Source organism: Castanea sativa, chromosome 1 (assembly GCF_040712315.1).
Source record: "Castanea sativa cultivar Marrone di Chiusa Pesio chromosome 1, ASM4071231v1".
Taxonomy (NCBI): Eukaryota; Viridiplantae; Streptophyta; class Magnoliopsida; order Fagales; family Fagaceae; genus Castanea; species Castanea sativa.
Genome location: NC_134013.1, coordinates 35446096 through 35464499, shown reverse-complemented (window position 1 = coordinate 35464499; position 18404 = coordinate 35446096).

Genomic DNA, 18404 nt, shown 5'->3' with positions numbered 1-18404 from the left:
CCCACATTGAAACCCATCCTAAATCTCACACCCACAACCCGATTAAGAGAGATCTGAAGGTCGGCGATGAGGGTTGTGGATGTCGGTGGCGAGGGCTGGAGCATGAGGCGGTGAGATTGGCAGCAAGTTGTGGAGAATGAGGTAGGGAGATCGGCGGCGAGGACTGGCGAGATCGACGGCGAGGACTGGAAAGTGAGACGGCGAGATTGGCGGCAACTTTCTTAAGAGTGATCTTGAGCAACTTTCTTGAGCAGGGAGGAGAGGGAAGAGATAGAGAGTGACAGAGAGAAGAAATGAGATAGAGTCTATGGAGAGAGAGATATCAGTGGAAGAGGAGAGAAAAAAATGCAATAAAATAATAATATCCTATTTTGCAATTGTTGTCTGTACGGTGCCATTTTGCGATGGTACTGTAGCAATGTAACATAATTTTTTAGATTTGAAACGTTTGATAAAGTTTTGTTTCTGTGTTTAATGTGTCAAATGTGCCAAATATTTGATGTTTAGCACATCTGCTGCAGATGCTGTGACGAGACCTGTCTGTAACTGAACATGGTGCAAAACTGTTGGTTGGGAGTTAAATAATAATTGTGAGTGGCTGAGTATCTAATATAATATTGGATCATCCTTTTTGTTAATTAATTTATTCGTACATGATCTTGACCTGTTGGTAGTTGGGGGATGATGACTTCCTGTTACATTCCTTAAAAATACCAATTTGGTAAAAGAAACATTCTCCTGCATGGAACGTTGGGTCAGTTGGGACTCATTATTGGGGTGGGATTGATTATTTATTGTTATCCAACAAACAAAATGTTTAAAACGTGACACTAACTAAAAAAACGCTAATTAATGTTGAATTATATATTACCATATACACTTATAACTGTGAAATAGTAATAACTTGTATTGAATAGTGTGTACATATTACTATTCTACTCTTTTTTTATTTTTTTTTAAAGTAAATATCCTCTCGTACAAATCTTATTCAAATTATAGAATTGTACTCGTATTCAGCAAATAAAATAATAAAGATTCTTATTATCAAAAAAAAAAAAAATGATTAAGACTCTTGCAAGAGCGGTTGAATGGTCGGCAAGCAGTCACCAAGCCACTTTACCTATATTTTATTAGTACATATATGAATATTACTAAAGATGATAAAATTAAGATAAACGGTTAGATTTTACAGAAACAACCGTGGACGGCTACATTAGGTGAACGAACGAAGAGAGGAGGCAACACGACGACACGCGTAGTAAGTGGACAGATTACCCTTGTGGGACGGGCAGGGAAGTAGATGGATACGAAGTGGATGGTGGGAATGCCACATGACACCCACGTGGTTTAATTAGTCCTCAAGGAACTTTAAAAGGAAATGACTTGTGCTCCACAACCAACCCTAGTCAATAGGATCTGTATATGGAAAGGATCTCGTAAAATACGCGCATTTATGAGGATATTCTCTACAAGGAAATATTCCTCTTCGCCAAGGAACCAAGGTCGGTTCTCCACTACTATAAAAGCCCAAAACCCTCAGAAACCATGGTACGCATAATTCATCCCAACTTTGGCATTCTAGAGTTGTGAAAGTTTTCTGACTTGACATTCGGAGGGTATTTGGCCGGTACCACACTGGTACTCTCTTAAGGTCTTCTTTTTCGATGTTGTGTAGGTGTTGTTTTGAGTACGTGAGGACTGTGTAACTTACTGATGATTTTTGGCATCATCAGTTGGTACCGTTTGTGGAAAACTCTAGGAAGGCTATACTACTGGTTTCCGGACAAAAAGTTGCATGGTGCTTACTCACTCGATGGCAACCACCACCAATAACCAAGGAGACGAACTCTGTACTGCGACCCTTGAGAGACAGGTCCAGACTCTTGCCGCAGCCATTGAACGCTTCACTAAGAAGAACCATGACTTAGAAGAGTAGCTACGCCAAAGGGACGTCAAGCCCCGAAATCAAGAAAAGGAGCAGGAGGGCAACAGACTTCCACACGCTAATGGTAGGCAAAATAGGAAAGGGCCAGAAGGCAGCAACGACGTGAGTAGGCTGACAGCCACAGATATCGCCCCCCCAATCCTGGTCGTAGATATGCAGATGATGAGGGAACAAATGGACCTGATGATGAACGCCCTCAGGGGACGGGTATCAAGTGATCTCGACAAACTGGTGCACCAAACAGATTCGCGCTTCACTGCACCTGTTACTTCGTTCCTTCTCTCGTTGAAGTTCCGTATGCCTCAAGTAGAAGCCTACGGCAGGTCAAGGATCCTTTGGACCACTTGGAGACCTTTAAGACCCTAATGCACCTGCAAGGCATAGTGGATGAGATCATGTGCGGGGCTTTTTCCATTACACTGAGGGGACCTGCAACAGTTTAGTTTGGCAGATTGACGCCAAACTCCATCAATACCTTCAAGGAGTTGAGTGCCCAGTTTGCCTCGCACTTTATAAGGGGACACAGATACAGGAAGTCAATTGCATGCCCGATGAACATTAAACAACGGGAGGATGAGACGCTAAGGTCTTACATCACCCGCTTCAACAAGGAGGCCCTCTCGATTGATGAAGCTAACGACAAGATACTCGTGGCCGCGTTCACCAATGGGTTATGGAAGGGGAATTTTTTGTTTTCCTTTTACAAGAACGACCCGAAGACCATGTCGGATGTACTTTACAGGGCTACCAAATACATGAATGCGAAAGACGCGCTACTTGCGCGAGAGGAAAAGCCCGAGAAGAGAGAAAGACCAAAAGAAACATGATAGGAAAGAGGACGGAAGGCCACAAGGATGGGAGACAGGAGAGAGGATAGACGCTCCAAGACCCCTACAGGAAGATTCGCAAATTTCACCCCACTAAATGTCCATCAATCTGGTACTCATGCAGATCAAAGATGAATGATCCTTGATGTTTCCTGGCAAGTTGAAAGGTGACCTCAACAAGAGGTCTAGGGACAAGTACTGCCACTTCCATCGAGACTATGGCCACGATACGTTCGAATGCTACGATTTGAACCAGCAAATAAAAGCCCTGATTAGACAAGGGAAATTGCAAAGGTTTGTTAGCAAAGAGAAGACGGACTAGCCACAAGAGCAGGGCCCCCGGAGGGAAAATGAGCGCCCCAAACCACCCATAGGGGACATAAAGACGATTGTAGGGGGCACCGCGATTTCCTGTTCAACTAGGAAGGCGCGCAAGACCTACCTCCAGATGGTTCTGAATCTCCAGTTGACGGGTTTGGCCCTGAAGATGGCGCGCATCAATAACCCTGTAATCGGGTTCTCAGAGGAAGATGCTCAACGCCTCCATCATCCACGCGACGATGCGCTTGTCGAGAGCATACGGATTGGGGACTACAGCACTCAGAGGATCTTGGTAGACAACGGGAGCTCTGCCGATATACTATACTACCCGGCCTTCCAGCAGATGAAGATTGGGAAAGAACAGTTGATCACAACTAACGCACCTCTCATCTGATTCTGAGGAACAAGAGTGTACCCACTTGGTGCGGTCACATTATCCATAACCATTGGCGATTATCCTCAACAGATCACCAGGGACATCACATTCCTTGTTGTGGACTGTTCATCCGCATACAATGCCATCCTGGGCTGCCCAACCCTTAATTCATGGAAGGCCGTAACATCCACTTACCACCTAATGATGAAGTTCCCCACTGAGTACGGGGTAGGAGAAGTATAGGGAGATCAGGTAGCGACACGCAAATGTTACATCGCCATGCTGGAAATGGATGACCATTTATCAACAATGTGCATTGAAGAACAGCGAACGGTGGTAGAATCAATAGAACGGCTGGAAGAGGTGCTCCTTGATGACTCTAAACCCGAGCGGATGACAAAAATAGGTACTCTTGCTAGCCAGCCAGTTCGTCAGGCCCTAATATCATTTCTAAGGGAGAACCAGGATGTCTTCACTGTAGCCATGAAGACATGCTTGAGATCGACCCTTTGGTTATAGTCCACAAGTTGAACGTATCGCCATCTTTCTCTCCCATTCGCCAGAAGAAGCGGGTGTTCGCTTAAGAACAGGACCGGGCCATAGTAGAGGAGGTTCGCAAGTTGCAGGAGGCAAAATTTATACAAGAAGTATACTACCTCGACTGGCTGGCCAACGTGGTGATGGTAAAAAAAGCCAACAGAAGGTGAAGAATGTGCGTGGATTTCATGGACTTGAACAAGGCATGCCCCAAGGACAGCTACCCAGTTCCCCGGATTGATATCTTGGTGGATTCAACAGCAAGACACTAGCTGTTGAGTTTCATGGACGCATTTTCTGGGTACAATCAGATCAAGTTAAACAAAGCTAACCAGGAGAAGACTTCTTTCGTCATAAGCCAGGGTCTCTTCTACTATAAGGTGATGCCATTCGGCCTCAAGAACGTAGGTGCAACGTATTAAAGGCTTATGAACAAGATGTTGCACACCATATTAGGAGGAATGTCCAAGTATACGTAAAAGTGTACAGGAGGAAGACCACCTGGACGACCTCAAGGAGACTTTCGAAACACTTAGGCACTACAACATGAAGCTGAATCTGAACAAGTGTGCGTTCAGAGTGACGACAGGGAAGTTCCTAGGATTCATGGTATCCCAAAAAGGTATTGAAGTCAACCCGGACAAGATACGGGCCATCATGGAGTTGGCTCCACCAAAAATCACCAAGGAGGTACAGAGTTTGAACGGTAAGATTGCTGCATTGAACAGGTTCGTTTCGAGAGCAACAGATAAGTGTCTTCCCTTCTTCTGCACATTAAAAAAGGCCTTTGAATGGACGACCGAGTGTCAACGTGCATTTGAGGATCTGAAGGCATACCTTTCTTCCCCACCTTTGCTAAGCCCATCCAAACCAGGAGAGGAGTTGTTCCTCTACTTAGCCGCTATCAGTACAGCCTTAGTTAGGGAAGAGGACAGGGTCCAGAAACCCGTATACTTCACGAGCCAAGCACTCCGAGGCACAGAAAAGAGGTACCCACTTATGGCTGGAAAAATTGCCAAGCGTACTATGGGCATACAGGACGACGGCAAGGACACCTACAGAAGAGACACCGTTTCGACTTGTGTATGCAAGTGAGGCGGTCATCCTGACTGAGGTAGGACTCACAAGCTACAAAGTAGCGAACTATGATGAGGAGAAGAATGATGAGGCAATGCGCCTACAGCTTGATATGGTGGATGAGGTCAGAGCGATGGCTGAACAAAGGTTAACACCGTACCAAAACCTCATGGCCAAGCACTACAACTCCCGGGTGAAACCTAGGGACTTCCAGGTAGGAGACCTTGTCTTGAGAAAAGTAACGGGCGCCACCAAAGATCCCTCTCAAGGGAAGTTAGGACCTAATTGGGAAGGATCAAACAAAATCGCATCATGGCATAGGAAGGGCACCTACCACCTCGAGACACTGGACGGAAAAAAGTTGCAGCATCCACGAAACACGGAGCACCTGAAGAAGTACTACTAATAGACAAGGGCACAAGCAACAACACTCCTCATTTCTAGTTTATTTCTTTAGTTTTTATTATCTACAATACTTTTTAAGCCCAAAGGGCAATTTTCTTATTTTTAAGAACAATTTTTACTTGCATATTTATAACAGTAAGAGGAGTTATTCAAAAACGTAGTGTGTGTGTCAACAGAGTTATATTTATCAAGTCCACAAAGTGGACGGGTTCACCATAAAGGGGTGTGCTATGTTTATTAAGTCCATAAAGTAGACGGATCATCCTAAAGGGATGAGTTTTAATCACTAAGTCCACAAAAGTGGAAGGGTTCATCCAAAAGGGATGCACTATGTTTATTAAGTCCATAAAGTGGACGGATCATCCTAAAGGATGAATTTTAATCACCAAGTCCACAAAAGTGGACTAGTCCATCTTGAAGGGATGAGCTATACTTATTAAATCCACAAAAATGGACAGGTTCATCCAAAATGGATGTGCTATGTTTATTAAGTCCATAAAGTGGACGGATCACCCTAAAAGGATGAGTTCTATTCGCTAAGTCCTCAGGTACATCTTGATGGGATGAGTTATGTTTACTAAGTCCACAAAGTGGACGGGTTCAACCATTGAACGTAAAGTAGACGAGTATATCGAAAACATATATTAACAAATGCATGATCAAAATACCAATATATTATAAAAAGCCCAGTAAAGAGCAATATGTCAACAAGTTGGGCCTAAAAATAGGCGACGATAAAATAAAAACATTGTTCTACTAGGAGATTTTTGCAAACAAAAAGAAAGAAAATTTAAGCCTAAATTGATTTAGTTTTCTCCGTCCTTGGTCATCTGGTCCCCCTCCAGTGGACAGGCGTCATCACCGACAGGGGTAGCTTGGGCTGCTGGAGTGGTCTCCTCTTCACCTTGGGGGTTAGTGATGGCGTCATCATTAAATAGCTCATTGGTGCTTTCGGAGTAGACGAGCTGGGCTAGTGTCTGGGCCTGGGGGTTGATGGAGACGTGAGAAAGATCCAGGTCAGGATAGGATGCCTTCACCTGACGGAAGCAGTCGTCAAACCTGTCAGCAAACGAGCTGCCAAGCTTTGCCAGGAGGTCATCGGAGTCACAATACTCCTTAGCCTGACGGAACTGGTCTTTGGTGTCTATGATTTCCTTTTCCTTGTCCTCAAGGACCTTTCTCAACACCTTCGTCTGCTTCTCCAGCTTGCCCCGGAGTTGCTCAGATTCCTTAAGTTTTCTCTCCTGGACCACCCTCTAGGCCTACAACTCCTTTAGCTCCGTGGCTGTCGCCTTTGCCTGCGCCCTGACCCGTTCCAAGGCTGTCTCGTGCGAAAGGCAACGGTCCATTAGACCCTTCATCATCACCAAGCCCTGCAAAACCAAAGAATGGATTAAAAGGGAGACGGAGATAATGTTGATAACCAAAAGGCAACAGAAGGAAAAAACTTACCTGAATGGCGTTGAAGAGCCCCATCTCCCCCATTGCCTCCATCGCATGATTACTCAAGTCCTCATAATCCTCCCCCTTGATGATGGACGAAAGCTGTTCAAGGGCGTACTAAGAATCCTCGCGGAAGAGGACGGGTGGCTTTGGGGCGATGGGTACCTAACCCTTCATCAAACCCTTGCCCTTTCCTGGGCTAGGAAGCGTGGCCGTTTCCTTTGCCTCAGCTTTCGCCTCAATGACTGACTCTGCCACCTTGGGCTTTTTTGGGGGACGGTCAGACTTCTCCGACAGTCTTTTCTTCGATGGAGGAACTTGGGCAATGGATTTAGGAGGCAAGTTTCCCTCCTGTTTCTTCTTGGCAGCAGCTTGCTACTTTATGTAAGCCCTCCTTCTACCTTCTTCCATTTCTACATCAATATGGACGGAAAGAAAGAGTTAGGCAAATTGCAATTAGAAAGAAAAATAATATTAAGGGAGACGGGCTTATGTTTGCTGGCCTGATCGTTGTAGCAACGGGCAACTTCTCTCGGTTCGGGACTGTCGCAATACCAATGGATTGTCTCTAAGGTCACGAGCTTAGCCCACGTCATTTTCTTTAACTAAATTGCAAAGATTTTCTCCAAGAAGCTCCACTGCTCCAAGGTCACTTGTGGACGGTCTCGGGCTACAAGGAAAGGGATGGTTAGACCAGAGACAATAAATGAAAAATATAATTTAAAGAGGACGGGTTCTTACCAGATGGAGGCATTATGCCCCAAGTTTTTTCTACGGGCATAAACTTCTAATCGTTAGGGTGACACATCCAGTTGTCACCCTGCATAAAGAAGTAATGACTCTTCCAGTTCTTGTTGGAGTCTGGAGTGTTGTACACCAGCCTAAACTTCCTTGGTAGGAAGTTGTACATGCCTCTAGACTGGACAATCTTTGACGAGCAGTAATAGTGGAAGAACTCCTCCACCGTCATCTTTCGAGCCTCGTCACTTAAAACTCCGTATACGACTTCAACACCAAGGAAGACCCTCCAAGCGTTTGGAGAGATCTAGGTGATGGCAACTCCGAGGTACTGAAGAAGGCGACTATAAAGAGCACTTAATGGAAACCGAAGTCCAGCTTTAAACATTTTCTCATATACACTAACGTCCTTGACCCTATCGTAGTAACATTTCTTAAACTTGCGAGGTAGATAGATGGATACATTGGCAGGGATTGGTACCTCTCCCTAAGTGTTTCAAAATGTCTTTGCTTGACAGACGAATTAAAATCATTCACCGTCCACAATGGAAGGAGGATGGAATCTTTAAGGCCATCTGGACCTATAACAGACTAGACGGGAGGATCAACGTAGATGACGTTGGAACTATTTGAATCACCACCTGAACCTCCCTTTGATCCAACCACGTCCACATCATTGTCCTCCTTCGAAGGAGAATTGGTAGACGGATCCCTTTCATCATAAGATGTGGCGGGGTCGTCATGACCAGACGGGTACACCTCATCGTGGCCCGCTCCTTCGTGAACCCACGATTGATCACTCAACGCCTTACTAGACATCTGTCACCTACACGTGACTGGTAAACCCCTAAGACTCTCTACAGGTCTATAAAGACAACGGGCTAACAACATATAAGCTAAAAATGAAGTTAAAAATAAGAGGCAACATATGCTTACCAGTTGATGGTTCGAAGGAGAAACGGACACAGCGTGGCTGACGGACAAAATTGGTGGACGGTCTCCGAGAAGCGACGGTAAAGGCAACGCTAAAATAGAAAGCAGACGGTAACGCTCTGGCTCTGAAAATTTACGAAAAGTAAAAATGAGAAGGGCAGGCAATAAATATATATAGAGGGAATGGCATGAAAGATGAAGGGACACTTCGGTACGAGCAATTAACCAATAGGAACATGCCACGCGCCCCTACTACATTAAATGCACCATGCTAGCCTGTCTAATCAGGACACATTTCCTAAAAAGTTGTGTTAAACCGCCACTCTATGGGTCTGTCTAGGAAACATGGCTATGGACCCATAGAGTGAGGGGGAAGCTAAAGAGGAAAAAAATTAAGATAGACGGTCAGATTTTGCAGAAACAACCGTGGATGGCTACACTAGGTGGACGGACGAAGAAAGGAGGCAACATGACGACACGTGTAGTAAGTGGACAGATTACCCTTGTTGGATGGACAGGGAAGTAGATGGATACGAAGTGGACGGTGGCAATGCCACATGACACCCACGTGGTTTAATTGGTCCTTAAGGAACTTTAAAAGGAAATGACTTGTGCTCCACAACCCTAGTCAACAGGATCTCTATATGGAAAGGATCTCGTAAAATAAGCGCATTTATGAGGATCTTCTCTACAAGGAAATATTCCTCTTTGCCAAGGATTCGAGGTCGGTTTCCCACTACTATAAAAGCCCAAAACTCTTAGAAATCAAGGTATGCATAATTCACCCCAGCTCTGGCACTCTAGAGTTGTGAAAGTTTTCTAACTTGACCTTCGGAGCGTATTTAGCCAGTACCACACCGGTACTCTCTTGAGGTCTTCTTTTTTAGTGTTTTGCGGATGTTGTTTTGAGCACGTGAGGACTGTGTAGCTTACTGACGATTTTCAGCATCATCAATTACTAAAATAATTAATATTGTTATGAATCTTAGAAGAGGCAATTTTTTTCATATACAACATTCAATGCATGTTCTTTATCTTTAGCCAGTACTATTTTTTAGTACATATATGAATATTACTAAATAATTAATAATCTATATATATAATCGAAACTTCTGAATTTCTCACAATTTTCCACGTCAACACAATATAATTGAATAAAATTATCATTTTATTTAAATAAAATTATTTTTGTTTAATCCAAACATAACAAGGAGTGAAATTCTATTTCTCTAACAAGTCCAATTTAAACTCAAACTCATCATTATTACTTTTTTAAAACAAAATTATTTTTGTTTAATCCAAACTTAACAAAGAGTGAAACTCTATCTCTTTAACAAGTCCAACTTAAACTCAAACTCAAATAGGTAGGCTTCCGTGCGTAGCACGGGTTTGTGACCAGTTAATATTATTACGAATCTTAGAAGAGGCAATTTTTGTCATACACGACATTTCAATGCATGTTCTTTATCTTTAGCCAATACTATTTTTTAGTGCATATACGAATATTACTCAAACAATTAATAATTAATATTATTATGAATCTTAGAAGAGGCAATTTTTGTCATATGTGACATTTCAATGCATGTTCTTTATCTTTAGCCAATACTATTTTTGCTTAAAAGTGAAGCAGCCTAGGGATGGCAATTTAAGCCCAATCCGCGAGTACCCAATCTGGCCCGACCCTAATGGATCGGATTTTACCTGGCCCGATAAATAATATGGTCGGGTATGGGTTTTAAAAAAAAAAGCTAAAATGGGTCTGGATCGGATCCAAGTTTTAGTCATACCCAGCCCGAACCCGACCCGTATACGTATATGGTATTAAAAAAAAATTAAAACCCTACTACCCTAGTATAAATACTCTCTTTTTCATTCATTTCACACTTCATTTCCTAAGCTCCCAGCCACCTCCTCTCTCTCTTTCTCAAGCTCTTAAGATCTTTGTCCACCCTTTCTCTCTCTCTCAAGTTCTCACTGCCAGCCACCCTTTTTCTCTCTCAAGCTCTCACCGCCGGCCCTCTCAGTCTTAGACACTCCCCTCACGGCCTTCTTTAGCGTCACGCTCCTCACCTCGTTCAACCCCACGGCCTCACACAGCCTTGCCACCCTTTACCTCTCGGTCCTCTCTTAGTCTTACTCTCGTTTTCTCTCAACCGACCCTCACTCAGTCACGGAAGGGCACAAATCTCGTGGTGGCTGCTGTTTGTCACGGAGGAGCACGGGATTGTTAGATTAGAACTGAGAGAGATGAGATGATCAGAGGACGGGATTGTGTTTTCTGTTTGTGATTTGTGTTTTTTTTTTTAGTAAAAATTTTGTATTAATAGAGAAGAGCAACAAAAAAAAAACCTGATTTGTGTTTTTGTTTATGTTTGGGATTGTGATTTGTATTTGTATTTGTATTTTTTTTTTTGATGAGTGAAAAATCTGTGTTTACAAAGAAGAGGAAAAAAAAAGGAGCTAATTTGTGTTTGTATATATGATTGGGTTTGTGATTTGTGTTTATGTGGTTGTGATTTCTGGATGTAAAATCGATTTTTTTATATAAGATTGGGTCGGTTTGGGCCATGGCTCTAGATAAGGCCCATAATTGCTGGACGGGGCCCGACGGGGCGAGTATGGGCCTTACATGAAAAATTCGTTTATTAAACGGGCCGGGTCTGGGTAATGGGTTCAGGCCCGCGGGATGGGTTCGGGTATGAAAAAACCCGGCCCGAACTCAGCCCGTTGCCATTCCTAAAGTAGCCAGTCGTGAAGTTGAGAGTTTTTTTTTTCACCTACTTTAAGTGTATATGTGTGTGAAGCTATTTCATGGAAACTTGAAACCCGATCCTTATCCCTCACACCTCACAAGCACTTATACTTGTGGAGTGACTATCACACCAAGGATGTGTGGTGGTAAAATTTGATGGCTTCAAATTTATTAACTTTTTTGGATGGCCACGACATTGACACCAACAAAATCATAAGAGTTAGATGCAGATACATATGTATATGTATTCAATACTATTTAATGATTGATTTTTTTTTTCTATAAAAAAGAAAAAAAAAACTTTCTCTCTTTTCTTTTCTCTTTTTTTTTTGTGCTTATGTCTCTTACTAACTATTTTCTTTTATTTCACAACATGTTATGAGCACAACTCTCTAAGTCTCTAACCAAATTCTGAAAAGAAGTTATTCTTATTGTCTTTTAAGGTTAAGGGTTATTTGGGTGAGGCCTGAGGAGCCCCCCTGGGTGAGAAGGGAAGGGGGGGTTAGGGGAACTGTGTAGTTAGTCAAAAATTTATGTGTAGTCATTCTACTGCTATTTTATTATGGTAGAAGGCAGTTTGTACTTTGCCCTTAACAAAACTTACCAAAAGCAATCAACGACCACTATTTTCGTATGTAAACCCATATGAACCCATAATTTTTACTTCATTATTTACAACTCTGGCGAGTTGTAGCAAAAGTGTGGTATTAGCATTACTCATGACCAAAGATTAAATCGTGGGTCTCATCAATTTTTTTTGATTAAAAAACCTCATTTGTCTTTGTACACATTAGTAAAAGTATACCACATCAACAATCAAAATGTTGTATGGATAATATTTTCCACTACAAATTTCACAGCCATTTAGTTGTCAATTTGTTATTTATTTTATAAAGACTCACCATTGATATCATTTTATTATTTACCATTTACAACCCGTCACTCAATGATTGTGAAGAATTGTGAAAAAATTGTGACTTTTGACTTATTGCTAAAAGACACCAAAGCATCCACTAACATTTTTCTTTTCCATCTCTTCACATTTTCAATTTCAAACTTTGAATTTTTGCTATAATCCCAAATTTGACTACTTAGAAGAATAAAGGTAGAAAATTTGACTTCTACAAAAAAAATAAAAATAAAAATAAAAGCATTCAAACAATGAGACACAAACTTAATTTATACATTACATTGCATATGACTAGTAAATTCTTTGATGGTTGAATAAGAGATCTGGGGTTCAATTCCAGCCTATTCAAAAAATCGATTGGTTTCTTGGTCTGATGATAAAGAATTATCATCAAGAGCAGATGTCATAGGTTGAAACTATCTAAAAAAAAAAAGATTGCGAGTGACAATTACATTAGCATATAATTGCTTCTTTATTATGTTATTATTATTAAATTAATATTTTTTAAATTAATTTTACTTGCAACCTTATTTTTTAGTACTATAACCCAATGTAACTTTCCTTTCAGAATTAATCTTCTAATTCAATTTATTATCATATTGATTCATACCTAAAATTTTAGTGTTTATTTAATGGACTAAAAATCCTATTTTATTTCATACTAAACATTTATAATTTAGTAATATTGTTAAATATAGCAAGTGATAGATTAAGCAATTCCATTACTCTTTTTGTTTGTTTTTTATTTTTTATTTTTTATTTTTTACTTTCAAGTATATTAAAATTAGGGTAAATTGCAAATTACACCCCTAAAGTTTGGGGGTGATTGGATTTTAAACCTTGAAATTTTAGAATTTGAATTTTACCCCTATATTTTAGGAGTTATTGGATTTTACTCTCTAAAGTTTGGGAATGTTAGGAATTTACACTTTGAAATTTCAAAATTTGGGGGTGTAAAAAATTCAAACACTCCCTAACTTTAGAGGGGTAAAATCCAAATTATGAAACGTCAAGGTGTGAAATCCAAACACTCCAAACTTCAGGGGGTAAAATCTGAAATTTGAAACTTTAAGGCATAAAATCCAAACACCCCTAAACTTTAGTGGTGCAATTTGCAATTTACCCTTAAAATTATATGGAGAAATGATATGTCCACAACATTTTTACAACAAATCCTAAGTGGCAGGTTGTTACTGATTGTTATTGTTAGGGCAAAAAAGTAATCTTAGTGTTAAGTTCAAATTTGAACCAATAACAACTAACCACCTATGATTTGTTGTGAAAATTTTGTGAACATAGTACCTCTCAATTATATGTTACATGTGTATCTATTAAATTTAGATTCAAATTGATAAAATATATACGTGTGTTTTACGTCATGCTTCATATAGATTGTTTTATTCTTATAAATAAGTTGAACAAGGTTTAGCTATAAAATTGGTTGTAGCCTTAGGCTACAACCTTACTTAATATCTTTTTATTAAGGCTACAACCTTATTTAATATCTTTTTATTAGAGGTGAATGTTGACAAATCCGCCATTGGATTACATTTTCTTCTTGTATTCTCCATGCTTGTAAAATTTCTAGAAACTTAAAGATTAATAGCTATATCATCAATAAATTGTTTAAATTGCAAATTTCTATAGTTTAAAATTATGCATAAAAATATAAGCTTATAGATCATATAGTAAAAAATATCCAATTGACACAAAATTTGACATGTGTATTAAGAATGTAAAGAACATGTATTTCAGTGGTTAAATTTTCAAAATATGTAGTAATATTTATTTGGTTAAAATCTAAAATTGGCCCTCTAAATTTCACATTTTGTCATTTCAGTTCTCTAAACTTCAGTTTTGTCATTTCAATCTTCTAAGTTCCAAATTTTGTCAATTCAGTTTTCCGTTACTTTTATGTTAAGTGCTACCATTTACTAAATCAAAACAACACCGTTTTGGATAATTTTATTAAAAAAATTTTAATTTAATTTTACTAAAAAAGGTTATTTAAAAAAAAAAAAAAAAGAAAAAGAAAAAAGTAAGTCGAACAACCTACTACAACACTATCTAGCTTCTCTATTTTTGAGACAATCAAATGAACCTAATGGGTCAAGGAACTCCAGGCGGTCTTTACTGGCAAGGCTTATAGGGTGATCGAACAAGAAGGAGAAGAAATTCGAGTTGGCGGTGCCACCAGCTCGAGTGGGTCGCAAACAGCGTAAACAGAAAGGCCCAAATGCCGCTTCTCAACTCCCGGGCGTTACTCCACACACAAAGTGCCATCTTCGACTCCTAAAGCTTGAGCGTGTCAAAGACTATCTGTTAACGTAGGAAGAGTTTGTGAGCAACCAAGAAAGACTCAAACCCCAAGAGGAAAGGCCGAGGAAGACAAATCTAAAGTCAGTGATCTCAGAGACTCACCCATGAATGTTGGAAATCTGGAAGAACTCATAGATGAGAATCACGGGATTGTTTCGTCGTCGGTGGGACCGGAAATACTTTGTGGGGATTTTCCATTAACACACCCTGAGTTGTATGAAGATATTGGGATTATGCCTCCTAAGGGTGTTATTTTGTGCGATGAGCCTGGAATTGGGAAGACCTTGGAATTTTTATTTTCATTTAATTTTGAAATATTTTATTTAGTTGTCATGTTTGCAGAGCAAATTTGCAGGCTAGCGCAGTAGAGACAAAAAATATAATAAGTTAACGCAGGTTTGTAAGGATTTTAAAAACTAGCATCTCGAGTTTTAGAAACTCAAGATGTGGGTAAAAATCGAGCCTCAGAGACTCGCTTTGGGCCCGTTTTGTAATTGATGAGGTGGATAGAAAACGCCACATAGATCTCGAGTTTTAAAGACTCGAGTTCTTTGAAACCAAAAATTGAGTCTTAGACACTCGATTTTTTTGGTGGAAACCATTTTTGCCACATAGATCTTGAGTCTATAAGACTTGAAATTTAATTAAAAATTACCCAGATCTCGAGTCTTAAAGACTCGAGTTTTGCTGGGCAAAATATAAGTACGCACACATATATCAGGTCACTCACGCACACACACTCATATATATCACTCACCCACACTCAGCCTCAATTTGCTCTCACTGCCTCACCCACTCAGCCTCACTTTGCTCTCACTGCCTCACCCACACTCAGCCTCACTTAGAACTCTCTCACCCACAATCAGCCTCATTGCCTCACTCACCACAATGTCTCACTCACCACATTGCCTCTCTCACTGCTCCTCCCTCTCAACAAATTCATATATCAGGTATGGGTTTTTTGAGGACTTTGTCATTGTAGTTGGGTATTATTTGTAAACTTTTATATATAAAATTTCATTTTTTTTTTCCATTATTGTTTGTTTGACTCATTTTTTGATTGTTCTCTCTCTTTTCCTAACTCTGAACAATATACACTACGTGTCACTCTAATCGATTTCTGGGTTAAGTTTTCCATGTTGAGAGGAGACTGAGTATGGTCTAGTCTTTTAAATTGAGTGATAAAGTTATGAGTGTGTGTGTGTGTGTGTGTATATATATATAATTTCATTTTTTCTATTATTGTTTGTTTGACCCTTTTTATTATTATTTATTGTTCTCTTTGTTTTCATGAATTACTCTGAACAATATATACTGTGTGCCACTCCAATCGGTTTCTGGGTTAAGTTTTCCAAGTTGGGAGGAGACAGAATATGGTCTAGTCTTTGAAATTGAATGATAAATTTGTGAACTTTTGATTAATCATTTGACACTCATTTAAATTTTTTCTATTTCCTATTCTTCACTGTTTTTTTTTCTGCCCATTTGATTGTTCTACTATTTGTTTTCTTTAATTATTCTTAACTCTGAACAATATATTCTGTAGTACTCTAATCAGTTTCTTGGATAAGTTTTTCAAGTTGAGAGGGGAAGAAAGTATCATCTAGTCTTTGAACTTAGGTGTTAGCTATAATTTATAAACCTTTTTATTAATCATCTGTACAATTTTGAAATGTGAGGTTGATGACTTGCTTTGTTTTTCAACTAACATAGTAACTTGACTTGAACATGTTCACACTGACTGTAATTGATATAATCCTATACCACGGTGGTCCGCTTAATAACGCCAAAGCAAACAAGGGATTGCCATTTGAAGGGCCGGGTATAAACATGGAGTTCACCCAAATTGATCGTAGGTTGAAGACCCTTGATGAATTGAAGAAGACAGTTATGGAAGAATTGTGTGTGAATCCTGTTGTGCACAACGTACAAATTACTTATCGTATGCCAAATGAAATCTTCAAGAACAAGATTAATTACAAGTATATGGCGATAAAAGCAGACAAACATGTAAAGATGATGTTTGACAAGTTGGGGAGAATACCCGAAGTGACTACGATTGAGTTGTACATAGAGTTGGAGCCGCGTGCAGAAGTTGGTATCGAGGAATTCCAACAAACTACCACAAGTTTACAGGTTATAGTTCCGGATGCTCAATATGAGTATTCTACACATGTAGAGGATAATGTTCATGATGATGATGATGAAGATGAAGATGACGAAGATGATGACGACGACTATGTTGATGAGGCTACTGCCATTAACGGTGAAGATTTTGTCGATAGAGATGAGTTTGAAGAGATGATTGAATAAGGGGACTTTGGGGACCTTGAGAGGGACATTATTGACGATGAGACATTGGACGGTAGTGAACCTGATGCAGACAATCTTATTAGTGTCCAAAACATTATGAACACAATCCCTGCCTACGCACCTCCTGCCTTGTCATTTTTTGCAAATACTTGGAAAAATATGGTTGATCCTTCACATATTGAGATACCATTTGTTTCTACTTGGAGACAAGGGATGAATTTGTGCAAAGGGTTGACTTTTACCAATAAAGTGGAGGTGCAGCGTGCATTAACAATTTGTGCCCTCAAGGAAAACAAACATTTTATGATCAGTAGGTCAACGAAGAAAAAACTTTCTGCGAAATGCGTGGATGAGTCATGCAAATGGTATGTCTGCGTAGTCATGAAGCCCGATCTCCACAAACTATGGATGGTCACCGTGTATATGGGTCCTCACACGTGTATACCAATTGGGGTGCGAAATGATGGTAGAATGATGACTTGTAATTTTATTACATTAGACATCCTTAAGAAGATAACTGAGGATGACACTACCCCAATTAAGCATCTCGTATCTATGATAGAGACGAAATATGAGGGTCATAAGCCTTCTTATTACAAGGTATGAGATGCGAAACAAAAGACGATTGCGAAGATGTTTGGGAATTGGGAAGAGTCTTACCAAAAGTTGCAAAAGTTGCTAATGGCATATATTGACCAGAATCCGACTACTAAGGTGTTCTATTGTACCACAGACACCGATGAAGATGACATCGTATTGTTGCAGTATGTGTTTTGGTCTTTCAGTCTGTGCATTGATGGATTCAAATATTGCAAGCCGGTGATCAGTATTGATGGGACCCATCTGTATGGTAAATATCAGGGAAAGTTGTTGGTCGCAATGGCAACCGACACTAACAACAAGGTATTCCCTCTTGCCTTTGCTGTTGTGGATTGTGAGTCAAGGTCCAGTTGGAGGTGGTTTTTACAATGCCTCAGAGATACGATTGGCCACGTGATACTTGACAAAGGCGTTTGCATAAATTTTGACCGACATCTCAGTATCAAAAACGCCATTGCAAACTGGCCTAGAGGGGATGATGGAAGAACACGGGTATTTCATAGATATTGCCTTTGACATGTTACTAGCAGCTTCAACACACATTTTCAGAACTCGACTCTAAAGTCAACGGCATTGAAAGCGAGATATGCTACTCAGGTAGTTAAATTTGATACCATAATGGAGTCCATTAAGCAGGTGAAAATTGAGACCATTAGGAATAAGAAGAAGGTGACGGGGGAAGGATAGCAAGGAAAAGAATCAAGATTATCTTCTATACACATACTTAATGAGAGAGTCATGGATATGTAGACCCAGTCACATGATGGTGGGAGACGTTTTGGGGCAATGACAACCAATATATCAGAGTGCTTCAATGGTGTATTGAAAGGTGCATGGGGCCTTCCTATTGCCGCAATGGTTGAGTTCACTTGGTCCAAACTTGTTCAATATTTCCACGACCAGCACAA